The 15,683-nt window shown below is 43.8% G+C and overlaps 1 protein-coding gene across 37 annotated transcripts in view; it reads right to left on the bottom strand.

The window, feature by feature from the left end:
• Positions 1-15,683, bottom strand: part of CA8 (carbonic anhydrase 8) — a 299,496-nt gene that overhangs the window by 271,954 nt on the left and 11,859 nt on the right. The window contains exon 3 of one of the 37 annotated variants that reach the window (XR_004522844.2): positions 3,339-3,441. The exons of the other annotated variants lie outside the window; for them this stretch is intronic. The gene's annotated coding sequence lies outside the window, so the exon portion shown is untranslated. The remainder of the gene's footprint in view (positions 1-3,338; positions 3,442-15,683) is intronic. 37 annotated transcript variants of the gene reach the window in all.

Genomic DNA, 15,683 nt, shown 5'->3' on the forward strand with positions numbered 1-15,683 from the left:
CCTTCAGAGCAGAGCCCAAGAGGGGTAGGGAACCTGTCTTCACACCCTGCTCTCCTTCGGTCACTAGACATCTACCATGATGGGCAAGGCAGCTCTCCTCAGTTGAGGTGATTCCTGAAGACGGCATGGACACAAATAAATCCCTTCTTCCTGCAGGGGGACTGAGGCAGCGTCCAGAGACTACCACAGGGACACAGAAGCACTGGTGGGATGCCAAAGCTTTGTGCCACGCCCCCTAAATGCAGAGGGGATCCCCACCTTAATAACGATTTTATAAATGTTAGCACCTACTCAGTAAGAATGACTGGTTAGAATTACAAAGTTGACTTGAGGGAAGTTGTCTCCTCTTGGCCCCAAGTGCCACAACTGCGAGCCTGGGGGCAACTTTTACGGTTTTGTCCTGTGGGAATTACAGATCAGTTGTGGATGGCAGCAGGGTGGAACCTGGCTACTGAATTTCAAAGGGATAAAGGTAAGCCAAGAGGGTCTGCAACCTCGAGGTACTGATGCTTCCCAAGCCTGGGGAGTAATAGCTGGCCCTTGGGGCTGACAGGTGTAGCCGGTCCTTCTGGCTGAATCATCTGGATCTGGATTGATGCAGTGTTAAGGGAATGGGCTTAATCTTTCCCTGTAACTCACAGATCTCATGATTTCAACAGCAAACAATCAGGTATCTTCAGAGCACGGGGGTGTAGGTGGGAGGGATGACTCGGAAGGCAGTGTTGGAATAGCCACACTAAGGTAAAAATAAGAATGTCTTTTCTTCACCTTCCAGGCTTGCCCTCACCCATGAATCACAGCAGTTGGCAGTGAAAGATTATTACTCACAAGAACAATTTTTAAAAGAGGCACTCGGTGGGAGACAGGGCTCAGAAGAAATGAACTTGTATGAGTAGGGAATGAACAACATTATCACTGGAAACAACATATTTGAAGCAGTGACTGATCAGAACCATAGGTGGAGAAAATATTCAGCTGATGAGCAAGTAAGACATATAGTGAATAATTAATTCTTAAGACTTCAGAGCTCATGCATTAATCTCTCACTGATAAAGTGTTTGGAAATGGAGTGCCCTTTAGAGGTGAAAAATGATTCACCAGATGACTCACAAATCCATGAACCTGTGGCTTCACCAGTATTTAGAATGCCATTCTGTTTTAGGACAAAGTTTCTAACATAAGAGGTTTTTATTAGTTGATTGGTTTTGGGGGGTTCTTGGTTGGTTGGTTGGGCTTTGGTTTTTTGGTTTTTTTAATCAGAAAAATCCAAGGACCTATATTTTCAAGTTGTCATAGCTTTCTTTTTTTAATAATGCATTACTGTCTTTTTTTTAATTAATTAATTTATTTTTTGTCTGTGTGTGTCTTCGTTGCTGCATGCGGGCTTTCTCTAGTTGCGGCGAGCTGCAGCTGCTCTTTGTTGCGGAGCACGGGCTCTAGGTGTGTGGGCTTCAGTAGTTGTGGCTCACTGGCTCTGGAGCGCAGGCTCAGTAGTTGTGGCGCATGGGCTTTGTTGTTCCGCAGCACGTGGGATCTTTCCGAACCAAGGCTCAAACCTGTGTCCCCTGCATTGGCAGGCGGATTCTTATCCACTGCGTCACCAGGGAAGCCCCCTGTCATAGTTTTCTTATAAGTCATGTACATGTCTGTGCATATAACTGCTCGATCAATTCAAAGATTTGAATTCAAGGAATACAGAATCACCAATATCAATTTTTGAGTGTATGCTATAGAATTGGGATAGTTCAGGAGAAGACTCCTCAGTTAGGAGGAATCTGGAGTCAGACAGACCTGGGTTGTTCCTCGGCTCTGCCTCTTAACCAGCTGTGTGGCTTAAGGTAGCTCCCTTAATCTGTCTGAGCCTATTTACTCATCTGTAAAGGAAGATAAAAAGTGTCCTCATCACCTAGGGTTATCACGGGTAGCAAATGAGGCAGCATGTGCCAAATGGTTAGCACAGAGCCTGGAAAACAGTATCTGTCCTCCAAACAGTAGCTGCTACTGCTGTTTTGTTGTTGTTGTTATGGTAACGTCTAAGCCTAAAACGTAAGACCTTCTCCCTCCCCGCTTCCGAAGAAAGGGGGACGTGGCCAACCAAGCTTCAGGAAGAAAGCGCTTCTTAATCTTTCAGGGAGATGGTGCCATGAAGAGAAAGGAAGCAAAGCAGAGGTCAGCCGAGAGCCCTACTTCTTTTCATTTGCTTTCTGCCAGTGGCTGAGTGAAAGGAAGCTTGAGCACAGGACTCCTCTCACACAACAGATCTACCCTAAACCTAGGACAGAATCAGAAAAGCCAACTGCCAGCCAGGGTGTCTGATTCATTATCAGTGATGGGGCAGCCTTGTGGTCGTGTGCCCTGCGCGTGAGGCAAGGGAAGCCCCTTCCCAGTCCCACAGCAGATGCGCGTTGTGTGGTAAGAGGCCCCTCCGCTCCCCTGCTGGCTGGACACCCGCCCTGACTTGTTTACCCTGAAGTCTCTCCTCTCATACCCTCTGGATTGGCAGGAAGGAGATCTGTATTATTTCTGCACCATGAGTTACGCTTTGCCCCAATTCTTTTAGGATTCCAAACCTTGCGACCTCAGCACAACATGGATTATTGGTACATAAACTGAGCATTGATAAGAATTTTTAGAGGGGCTCATGATAGTCACAGTAGGCTCTGCATGCCAGTTCTGCCATCGTTTGCTGTTTTTACCACTTCCTTTCCAGCGAATCCCAAAGCTATCTGTACTGCACGACAGTTAATGACTTGTCCGAGGTAAGTTAATTAGTGGTTGAGCCAGGAGTAGACTCATGTAATTGAACTTCCAGAACAATGTTCTTTCTTTTTTTTCCTCCACTTTTACTGAGATATAGTTGACAAATAAAATTGTAAGATAAAGTGCACATTGTGATGATTTGATATATGTACACATCGTGAAGATTCCTCCCACCTAGTTAATTAACACATCCATCACCTCATAGACATATTTATATATTTTTTCTCTTTTGGGGGTGGTGAGAACATTTAAAGTCTACCCCCTTAGCAAATTTCAATTATACAATATGGTATTATCAACCATAGTCACGATGTTATATATTAGATCCTCAGACCTTATTTAGAACAATGTTCTTTCCACTATAATTCATTCATTTATTTATTCAATAGGAACAAACATACATTTATACTATATGTCACACTCTGTGCTGAGTACTTAGGATATAAAAGTGAACAATTAATTCCCAATCTAATAGGAATTATTTGCCATTTATTTACTGTTACACATGTAAATTAGAAAATGCAATGAAGTACTCCAGAGGCTATGATCCAAGTAAGACTGGAAAAATGTGACTTTACCTATAGGAACATCAGAAGAGACTTGGCAGAAAAGATGATTCTTGAGTCTTGAAGGATGAGCAAGCAAAAGGGTATTTTGCATGAAGATGGCAGAGGACACATTCTAGGAAGACAGATCAGTTTAACAGTACCATGAATATGCCGAAAGCAGCCCCATGTGTCTACATAGCTACAAACAGCTGGACATAGCACAGGCCTATCTGGAAGGGAGGCATTCACTAAGCAGAGCAGGGCTAGATATGGAGGAGGGCTTTTACGTCATCCTGGGAACGGAGGCTTTACTCTGTGGGCTGTAAAGCAATTAAAGGGTTTAACCTTGATCAGATTTGATTTTAGAAAATGGACCTGGCAAAGCAGTGGAGATTGGATTGGGAGGGCAGGGGACAAGAGACAGGGGGCAGGGTGGAGCTCATTACTACTGCCCAGGCTCCACAGAGTGGGAGGTTCAGACCATGGCAGCGGTGTGGAAAGGTAGAGAAGATATGAAAGATGCTGAGGACATGGAGAAGTGGGCGGCAGGGATTCAGCAGGACTCCCAGCTCCCTCCTCTGAAGGAATGGGTACATGTTGGTATCATTCACTGAAATGGGAACTAAGAAAAGGTGTTACAGGGGAAATGGTGAGATTAGCTGCTTAAGGAACAAGTAGTTGAGATGTTTAACAGACAGTTACAAGGATCTGGCACTCGGCAGAGCTCTGGCCAAGAGCTATAGATCTGGGAATAATCTCCTTACAGACAAGAGTCAGATCCAGGAGAATTGAGGAGATCGTCATGCAGACCAGTGTCTCTCGTGTAAATCTCTCACCATGTGCCTGAGAAGCAGCTGAGGAAATTGCAAAATCTCAGGCCCAATTCCAGACTTACTAAAGCCAAACTATGAGAAAAGGACTCACGGCATCTTCTGTATTATGAGTAAGACAAGTGATTCGAATGCAACTGGAGTTTGAGATCCACTGGTATATTCGTTCAGGTTGTCCAGAGGAGATGGAACCAGTAGGGTTTGTGTGTGTGTGTGTGTGTGTGTGTGTAGATAGATAGATAGATAATGTACCTACAGATATATAGAGATAGTGATATATAGATACATCAGAAGTGGGGGACTCAGACTCAGAGCTTCTCGCCTGTTCTGATGGGCTTGGCCGTGTAGGGAGAAAGTTATTAGAAAGAGATTCAGCTCAAGGACAGGGTTTTTGGTTTATTTGTTTTGCTTTTTATTTTTAAATGAGTCTTTTCCATCAGGGAAGAGTGAGAATAAGACGCCCATGCAATCAAGGGCTGACATGATACTCCACAGGAGACAGTCACAGAACGGGGGCTGGGAGTGAGCCCTAGTTATGTTCAAAAGCCTTGATGACTCAGCTCTCTCTGAACGATGCTTTCCTCAATGTCCCCCCCGCTTTTTGTTCGGTCGGTTTCCTTGGTACCCACCTGCATATGCTCTGTACTCCAGCCAAGGCTTTCCTCACCCCAGCCGCAGCCTGAACTCCTGCTCTGTGCCTCTACTGTGCTCCTTCCATCTGGAATCCTTTTCCCATCCCTCTCGCTCCTCAGATGAGAAGCGACAGTTAATTCCCTGCACAGGGCAGCAAGCCTGTGTCTGTGTGCCACAGTCGCCTTGCTGCACTGTTGCAGTTTTCTGTGGCTCCCCTCTCCCTCATTCATCTTGACATCCCAGGCTCTTTGTATCCTCCACGGGATGGAACACAGTGCCTTACAAATGTTTGCTGGATTTCACTGAAGATGGTGTCAGACTGAGGATGCCAAATCGTGGTACATTCTCAAACTGCGATGCTTACACAACAGACTAAAGAGGAGAACCAGTCCCAGATTTGGGCCAATTATGGGAAAGAAACCAATTGAGGACCCACATTCCAAAACATAGGTCCTTGCCCCTTAGAGTTAATACGTGGGGTGACACAGAAATGGTCTGCCAACACAGAACTCAAGTATAAATATAACAAAATTAACACAAACTGTTACATACATATAACAAAATTGGGATTTACTTAAACAATGTTCATAGCCTATTTCTTTTTTTGTTAAGCAAGCTGTTCTTTCAAATCTATCTGTTTTTAAGTTTGCTTTCAGGAACCACTACTAGCTTATTTTTACTGTCGAATGCCATGTCCACATGGCCTGTGAGAAAGGATACGGCTAAACGCCGTTTCTATAGAAATGAGTGCTGTGGGTCATGCATTGGCTGCTCTGGTGTTCTTTTCTTACCTGTGAAGGTGCAATTATGATGAAGTGCAGTTCATGGAAACATACAAACTGTGTCTACACTTCTTATAGCCAAAGGATCTGGAAAGCACTAAATGTAGGTTCTACAGTGAAAGATTTTACATATTCGTGTAAATCATTCTCATTCATTCAGCCAGTCAGCCTTGCCACATCCTTTGGACACTTGTGGGTTCCATGAGCTGTGTCATCCTAGGCTGTCATTTGTGGAGGTCATTCATGGAGGTTGCCACAAATGTGGTGCAGTTGGACAAGCAGGAGACTCTCAGGAAAGCTGTACAAGGAAGACCTGGCCGCCTTTTGGACAAAACTTGTGGCTCTGCCCATGGGTGGGTGAGCACGAGCCTCATCCAGATACCTCTCCCAGGAGTCGTAAAGGCTTCTTGGCTGTGTGAGTCAGAGGGTTAGAGTAGACGTCCTTAGAGATCTGAGGCATCACCAGCCTAAAGGTGGTGACGGGAGTCACAAGAGTAGATACGATATTCCAAGGTAAATGAGCAGTGAGAGAGAAAAAGGAAGAGGACGTTCAAATAGTGGGGGCAAGATAGCACTTAAGGAGACTAGAGAAGAAGAGTCAGTGATAAAGGAAAAATCAGGGAACATGATGTCATATCACTTGTGGAAAACAGTGGGAAATGCCAAAGAGAGGATGAGGCAGATTAAAGATGGCCAGTTATTTGGTACTCATAGAACCCCATCAAGACGTGGGGTTCTATGTCCCCTCCCCTTAGGTCTAGGTGGGTTTGGTGACTGTTTTGTCCAGTAGAATACAGCAAAAATGATGCTGTGCCCATTTTCAGGCCTGGACTTTAAGAGACTTGCAGCTTCCAATCCTTTCCCTTGGAAGGTTCCAGCCACCACGTAAGAAGTCTGACTACTTCAAGATCACCACACTGTGAGAAAGCCCGAGCTAACGATAAGAGAGATGCTCAGCGATCCCAGCCCAGGCACCATCTGCCCGGGCCTCAGCTGCCGTCTCACTGTACCTGCACGGGAGACCTCAGGTGAGGGAGGACCAATCGACTGAGCCCAGTCAACCTACAGAATTGTGAGAAATCATGGTTTTTTTTTTTTTTTTTAAGAAATCATGATTTTTTAAAATTATTTTAAACAGTTAATATTTGGATGGTTAGTTACAGAGTATTTCATGTCAACTCCAACTGACACCAACCGGGTGTACGGCAATTCAATTCTGACACATCCACCCAGAGTTAGCACAGACTCCACAGGTTAAGGGCTAAGTCCTCCACAAGACAACTCTCACTTCAGACACCAGCTGCATATCTAAGGGGGGTCGGGTGGGGGGTGGTCCCTAGGCCACGCTTACTACTGATCAACTGACAACAAACTCAGAGGTTCCCACAGCCCCCTCGGGGTTGATGATTCCCTAGAGTGACTCACAGAACGCAGGAAAGTGGCATACTTAGGATTACGGTTTTATTATAATGGGTGCACATAGGGCAAGATCTAGGAGGGTCCCCAATGTAGAGTTTCCCGGCCCTCTCCCCATGGAATGAGGGCATATCACCCTCCTGGCACATCAATGTATTCACTAGCCAGTAAGATCCTCCAAGTCTCAGCTCCAGAGGTTTTATTGGGGTTTCACTCCATGGGTATGATTGATTAAATCTTTGACCACATGACTGAACTCAATCTCCAGCTCCCCTCCTTAGAGGCGCTGAAAGGCTCAACCTTCTAATCCTGTGGTTACTCTTTCTGGTAATGAGACCCCATCCTGAAGCTATCTAGGGGGCCCATCATGACTCATTTCATTAGCATAAGAAAGACATTCCTATCATACAGGAAATTCCAAGGATTTGTGAAGCTCTATGCCAGCAACCTGGATAAAAATCAAACAAATTCTTTATTGTACCACACATAGCAATAGATAACTAGAACTGAAGTCAAGTAAATTAAGAACTGAAACATCTCCACCACTGAATTTGCAATGTTTACATTAAACAGAATTATAGGGACTTCCCTGGCAGTCCAGTGGTTAAGACTTCGCCTTCCAATGCAGTGGATGCGGGTTTGATCCCTGGTTGGGGAGCTAAGATCCCACATACCTCGTGGCCAAAAAACCAAAGCACAGGAAAGAAGCAATATTGTAACAAATTAAATAAAAGATTTTAAGAAACAAACAAACAAAAACAGAATTATAGGTTAAAGGGGTATAGCCAATAGAGAGGCAAGACCTATTTTTCTGTTACTTGCAGCCAACACCATCCTAATACAGTGCAAATGATGAAACGTGTATGTATAACGCAATCATACACATGCATGTATATGTAAACCAAGAATCCTTAGAAGCTACATAATAGGAAAACACAAGGATATAGCAAACAAAATTGCCCAGAGAGTCAAATAATATTTACATTTTGTCTTGAAGAGGGTCAGTAGGATTTCATCAGGCAGAGAAATCAAGGAAGCGTGATGCGGACAATCTAGGATGTGCAAAACATCAGTAGCTGAAGAAGATGGAATATTTGGGGATCAGTGAAAAGTTGAGTATCGCTGAAGCATTGTCCAGAAGCAGGGGGAGTCAGGGATGGGAGGCTAAAAATGGAGCGGGACTGATCAGTAGTAGAAGCTTATAAATATAGTTTAAGATCTGACTGATAGGTTTCATGGACCACGATAAGGAAATTAGACTCTCATATAGGTATGTGTAGGAGTCATAGATTTTTTTTATTGTTATAAAATATACATAACATAAAATTTACCATTTTAACTGGCACTCAGATTTTAAATATAGGTGTCCATGCTCAAATCTGATTAGCTTTTAAATGAATCTCAAGATAACAATATTATTAAAACATGAATAATAATATTTTTTAAGTCAAAAAACTAAAATACCAAAAGCAAAATTAAAATTAATAGCTGAGAGCTGTGGTAGACATGGGGCTGTGCTGTGAAGAGCAGAAAGGATGTGCTGCCTAGCTGTGGGCTGTGAAGTTAGCACGTAACCCCCAGCCACTTTGAGACTGGTTTCAGCTGCAGAGAGCACCCTGAGGACAGGTGCTTCCCGGGTATATTAGTCAGAGTTCTCCAGAGAACCAATAGAGAGATAGAGGTAGATAGAGACAGGGATAATACAAAGAGAGAGAGATTGACTTATTACAAGATGCTGGCTCACATGATTCTGGAGACCGAGAAACCCCATGATCTGCCATCTGCAAGGCAGAGGCCCAGGAAAAACAGTGGTGTCGATTCCAGTCCAAATCACAAGGCCTGGGAACCAGAGGAGCTGATGATGTAAGTCCCAGTCCAAGTGCACAAGACCAACATCACAGCTCAACAGTCAGGCAGAGAAAGTGAATTCTCCCTTCCCCTGCACTTTTCTTCTATTCAGCCGCTCAGCTGATGGGATGATGACCACCCACATCGCGACGGCAATCTGCTTCACTGACGCTACCAGTTCAAACACTAATGTCATCCAGAAACACCCCCGCAGACACATCCAGAAATAGTGTTTAGCCAAGTATCTGAGCACCCTGTATCCCAGTCAAGTTGACACAAAATTAGCACAGGGGCAATGTGCGTCTCTTGCCTGAGTAAGGCAGAAGGTAGAAGGTCCAGTCTTCTACCTGAAGGGTGCCACACAAACGGACACAATGTGTTCCAGAGCTCCTGCAGGGTCGCTGAAGCCTGTATTGCAACTTCTCCATCTGCCCAATGCTGCTTCTACCCCCCTTCCTTTTATAAGGAAGGAATATTTGATATTCCTATCAAATATACCGCACACTTGGTCTCCGTGTGTGCCTCTGAAGATGTGTCTCCTCCATGTCTGCCTGAACTATGACGGTGGGGTGCTATGTAAAGACACGAATTTTGAAAACATTCAGACCCAGGTTCGAAACACAGCTCTGCTATTTATTAGCTATGGGACATCAGACAAGTAATTCAACCTCACTTAGTTTTCTCATCTGTAAAATGTGAATGAAACCTACATACCTTGCCGTGTTATCATACAAATTAGAAAAAATGTATGGGACATCCCTGAATATAAGAAGCACTCAAAAAATGTAGCTCATGTCGTTTGGTAGAAGACATCATTGGGTGTCCATCCAGGACATGTTCAGATTACTTCATTCAGAGGGAATGCCTGGCAGGACATTCCTGAGACAATTCCCTTGCAGGGTCTGATGCCCACAAATAACCTTGGTGCCTGCAAACAAAGGGATGTCAGCAGGGATGGTGCATCAAAATTCAAGGATCACATGCTAAGTTCTCCAAATAATTTTTGAAATCCCTCTCCCTTGGCTTGAGATGAGAGGGAGAACAGAATACCTACAATTCTCCTCGAAACAGTGTCATGGTAGGTGATCAGCTAACAGTGGGCAGGCCATTTGGGGACCGATCTCTTTTGCAAGACCTGCATGATGGCACCTGGTATTAGTTTCTCAGTCACTTGGGCTTCTTCAAAACCTTTAAATTGCGTTTAAGGTTCTGCTCCACAATAATTAGCAAAGAAACAAAAAGATCCCGTTTTCATGGATCTTTGAGTCTATTGAGAGAGAAAAATAATAACACATATAAATATATAATTGAAAACAATGATGAGTCCTATGAAGGAAAGGCTCACTGGATGTGGTAGACTTTGGCCCCCAGTGAACCAGGCCTCCTGGCAGTTTGCCCTTGTGCAACCCCCTTCCATGTTGACAATGGTTTGGCTACATCATTAATTTTGATTCTTGGGACATGATATACATGGTGCCAGCAGAGGTTTGATGAGCACTTGCCCAATGGGACTAGACCTCTTGGAATGCACTTTCTTAGAACCCAGTTGCCATTCTACGAATAAGTGCACAGTCTACATGCAGGATCACCAGGGGCCTTGAACTCCCAGCTGGTGTCCAGCATGATATGCCGGGCTCAGGACCTTCCAGCTATCTCAGCACCTCAGTCAAGTTCACATGAAGAAATGAGAACCACCTGATCAACAAAAATAATCATGGTAATTAATACCCTGTTGGTATTTAAAACCACTGAATTTGGGAGTGGTTTGTAACACATTAATAGATAACAAAAACACAAGGCTATGAAAACAAAAACAAAATGTCCTACCTAGCCTAGAAAATTGGAAGGCGTTTCCAGAGGAATTGATCATTTACATGGACTCTGAAAGAAAAATAAGAGTCATCTTCCAGAGAGGGCAGAAAGCACAAAGGCCTGTGTTTGAAGGGAAGAAGATGCATTCAAAACCGGAATGAAGGTCATTTTCTTATGAATCTTCACCTAATTATGAAACATATAGAGGGAATTTCCTGGCGGTCCAGTGGTTAGGACTCAGTGCTTTCACTGCGATGGCCCGGGATCAATCCCTGGTTGGGGAACTGAGATCCCGCAAGCTGCGCAGTGTGGCCAAATAATAATAATAAAAAAATAAAAGAAACATAGAAAGGCAAACATATGTGTACATACTTATTGTATTTATTTTCTACAGCACTAGTATATTTAAGAAGGAGTTGAGAGACTTCCCTGGTGGTTCAGTGGTTAAGACTCTGCGCTCCCAACGCAGGGGGCACGGGTTTGATCCCTGGTCCGGGAACTAAATCGCACACGCCGCAACTAAGAACCGGCACAGCCAAATAAATAAATAAATAATTTTTTTAAAAAAAGATGGAGTTGAAAGCCCAGAGCTAAAACTGATATTTCTCTCCTTGCTTATTACTACTGACTTGCTATTACGAGCCATCTGCGACGCAAACACATTGTGCTGGGACCATCTGTAATGTTCCTAATCTAATGGTTTAAATGATGGCTCATGTTCTCATTAGAAGATATTAGCACCTCAAAAACATTTGCTGGAAATAGCAAGGTACTGATCCCTTCAGATCCTATCAGATAGCTACCCTGGAAATTAATGCATGTAAGAGCAGGAAGAAAGGAAACCAATACTCATTGAATCCCTTCTAGGGGCCAGGACCTTTGACAGACTCCTTGCATACATTCTCTCATTAATCCTCTCAGAAGTCTCAAAGGTATGTTTTATTATTCTATTTTTACTTATTAAAGAAAGTAAGGCTTTTAAACATTCATTAACCTGCTCAAGATCACACAGCTCCTCAGTGGCAGAGCCAGGATTTAAGCCCCAGGCTCTCTGCTTCTGAGATCTATGATATCCATAGCAGGTGTTGTTGACCGCCTCCCCTAAATCCATTTCCCCTTCCTTCCACACTTTTGTTCAGGTATCCATATCTTCCTGGGGTGTTTTCCATCATCTCCAAGCAATTCTCCAAAGGTCAGTGGACATCAACTGGGTGTCATACAAATTTATCTCAATTCTGACCCTATCTACTTGGAGATAGCATCACATCCCACAGGTTAAGGGCTCAGGCTCACCAGATTCCCCTGCTTGAGATCCAGTCTCAAGTCCAGGGGCCACCTGCTGAATGACCAGCTATAAATTGGAGTTCCCAGAAACGCGAGGGGTCCTTGGGTCTGATAATTTGCTAGAATGACTCACAAAGCTCAGGGAAACATTTACTTAACATTTAACTGGTTTTCATAAAAGGATACTACTCAGAACAGCTAGATGAAAGAGATGCGCTCTCTGGGTACACCACTCTCCCAGCACCTCCATGTGTTCACCAACCCAGAAGCTCTTCAAATGTCTCATTGTTCAAGAGTTTTTATAGAGCTTAATCTGCAGTACCCCTTCCCTTTCCTAGAGGTTGCTGGGTGGACCTGAAAGTCTCACCTTCTAATCACTCAGTCTTTCTGGTGACCAGCCCCATCCTGAGGCTATGTAGGGACACAGCCTTGAGTCTCCTCATTAGCATAGACTCCTGTGTGATCAAAACATGGGCTTCTTATGAATAACAAAAGACTTTGAGTGCTCAGGAAATTCCAAGGGTTTTAGGAGCTCTGTGCTAGGAATGGGGACATACCAAATATCTTTCTTATTATACCACACCTCCTCATGAAGCCAGTGAAATTCAAGCGTGGGCTTCTCTGTCTACAGCAGCATTTCTTAGCAGCAGGCACAATGGGCATTTGGGGCTGGCCAGCTCTTTGCTCTGAACTGTCCCATGCATCTTGGGATGTCTTGCATCCCTAACTTCCTCCTGCAGTCATTCTAATGACCCAAAATGCCCAACACACACCTGAATGCCAAGGCTCTGCTTGAACAGCTGGTCCATAGGGAGCACAGTGTTTCCTGCTAATGACAGTTCAGGAACTTACGCAGTGGTTGGTAAGCCAACCATGGGGTGGAATTTCTCTGCCACAGGTGGTGGTCCAGGAATAAGAATGCAGCCTGGGGGACTTCCCTGCTGGTGCAGTGGTTAAGCATCCACCTGCCAAGGCAGGGAACACGGGTTCGAGCCCTGGTCTGCGAAGATCCCACATGCCGCGGAGCAACTAAGCCCATGCGCCACAACTACCAAGCCTGCGCTCTAGAGCCCGCCAGCCGCAGCTACCGAGCTCACATGCTACAACTCCTGAAGCCCGCACGCCTAGAGCCCATGCTCCGCAACAAGAGAAGCCACCGCAATGAGAAGCCCGCACACCGCAACAAAGAGTAGGCCCTGCTCACCGCGTCTAGAGAAAGCCCATGGGCATCAATGAAGACCCAACACAGCCAAAAATAAATAAATAAAAATAAATTTATTTTTTAAAAAAGAATGCAGCTTGGGTAAATGATGTGTAAGGGGAGGTTTGCTAGGGAGCTCTCTGGAGAGAGTATATCTGGAAGAAACAGATTTTTTTACCCTGGAATTTTTCATGTAAAACTTTTCATGTAAAACTTTTCACTCATCTCTGGAGTTTTTTTGTTGAATGAGGCAATAAATCGCCTTTATTCCTTAAGTCAATGAAGTTAAATAACAAACCCCAAATGTTGGACTTCCTGTTTCTTACCATGGCAAGTAATCTACCTGATATAATACCTTTCTTAGGCTTTTAGGTCCTGCTGTCTCTACATAAAGAACATGGCCCTTTGGGCTAGTGGCAGTGAAGGGCAGGACAAAGGCATCGATTTCTATTTCAAAACTTTCCCAACTTTCTGTTCTTTACTTCAGATTTTTTCTGCATCTGCCTTTGGTGTAGCTCCCTCCTCTCAGTAGAAGAGATGTTCCTTTCTCAGTCCAAGGTGAATTCCTTCACTCCCTCTCTTGGTCCAGACTCTTCCTACCTCCTCAGAAGTGCGCACCTCTCTCCCCATCACGCATTTTCCCTCTGCCTTGACTCTCCCTTTCTATGGTTCTTCACCCAAGATACATACTATGCCCAGACCTTCTCCTGTCAACCAAGTCCTCCCTCCTACTAATGCACTTCCTATCTCTGGCACGGCCCCGTCACAGCCAGGTTCCTTAAAAGTGCCATCTCCGGGACTTCCCTGGCAGTCCAGTGGCTAAGACTGCGCTTCCTCAAACCCAGGGGGCATGGGTTTGATCCCTGGTCGGGGAACTAAGATCCCACAAGCCACGTGGCCTGGCCAAAAAAAAAAAAAAAAGTGCCACCTTCATTGACTTCCCCACTTCCTAGTGTTTGCACTCCCCTTCCCCAACTAATCCTTAAACTACCATTATCTGATTTATGCCCTCAACTTCCCCAATGAAACTTCAATGGCGATGTCCACTGATGAACTCCTAAATGATAAACCCAATAAGTATTTTCATCTTTATCATTTCTAATCTTTTTATTAAATGTGTCAATCAGTTTGTCCTTCAAAAATTCTCTCTTCCTTTGGAGTCTGTGTTTACCACCCTCTGATGCATAGCTTCTTAATCTGGGGGCTGTGGATTACATAGATATGGATAGGGGGAAATTTGCATCTTTATTTGTATTAACTCTAACTGAAATTTAACATTTTATTCAATTATGATTGTTGTCAGCACCAAGGTCTATTAGCAGTATCTACCGATTTGTCACTAATAGATATACGGATGTTGTCATCTTACAATACACTTGATACAAACATCTTGTCATATCATTTACACTCATCCCAACTGCTAAATTATAGCCATTATTAGACCTCTTGTTAGATCTTGGTTTTTAATATATTAATAAAGAAGCACATATATTACTCTAACAAAAATTTGTTTTGGAAATATTTTAATAACAATTCTAATATAATTTTTTCTGTAATCCTTTGTTTTTTTGTTTTTGTACCTTTGATACCATTATTCTGAGCAGGCATCCATGAGCTTTACACGAATGCTAAAGGGATCTATTGCTGAAAGAAAACACCACGTTTCCTGCCGAATCTTTTAAAAATCTCTCAGATCACTGCTCCTCAGTTCAATTTTGAAGCTCATGTTACAGGGCCCACTGTCCCATTTTTTCTTAGCATCAGAACCACGTGTGACTGAGATTATAGTCATTAGATTTTACAGCAAGGGTTCTCCTCAGAACTTGGAAGTAAGTTTGTGCCCTGAGAGTTCAGGCTAACATTCAACATGTAATGATGACAGTCAGGTAGTGAAAATGACAGATAACACACTGAGAGCTTCACACACCCTCTGCGTTGCATGGTCATGCTATGATTTTGATATTATTTTCCCCATTCTACAGATTAAGAAACTGAATTTCAGATGGAATCAATGTCTTCATTAGGTCACATGGTAGGTAATTAATGAGACAGGGGGCTTAATATACTGCAAAATGAAGTTCACCAGAAGCAACCTAAAGATGCAGGTTGAATCCCAGGGCCAGAACTTGATGGTAATTTGACTGAATTGGCTAAGTCCATCAGAAGGAGGATTGGTCAGTCTTAGAGGCTGGAAAAAGGAAAATTTTGGAGATAAAAATTGGTATTCTCTATTGAAATATTACTCAGGGGAGTTTTTGACTCATCAAAATATTTGGTAGTTGGTTAAGGCTATTGGGCCAGGGTTACAAATGCTTTCGGAGGCCAAACAGATACGGCTTGCAGGTCAGAGTGAGACGACAGGGTGTGGTCGAACTGATGAAATGAATGAGGGGACGAAATGCACTAGGAGGCATAGGTTTTACCCCCAGGAAAGACCATCCCAAACGTGAGCTGGATGTTTTGTGTTCCCTCCACTTAAAGTCATTAAATATTTCCATGCACTTTACTCTTTGTAAGGAAAAGAAAAAGCTAGTGGAATGCATTTCACATATTCCTGTCTCTGAGATAG

Source organism: Tursiops truncatus, chromosome 17 (assembly GCF_011762595.2).
Source record: "Tursiops truncatus isolate mTurTru1 chromosome 17, mTurTru1.mat.Y, whole genome shotgun sequence".
Lineage (NCBI taxonomy): Eukaryota > Metazoa > Chordata > Mammalia > Artiodactyla > Delphinidae > Tursiops > Tursiops truncatus.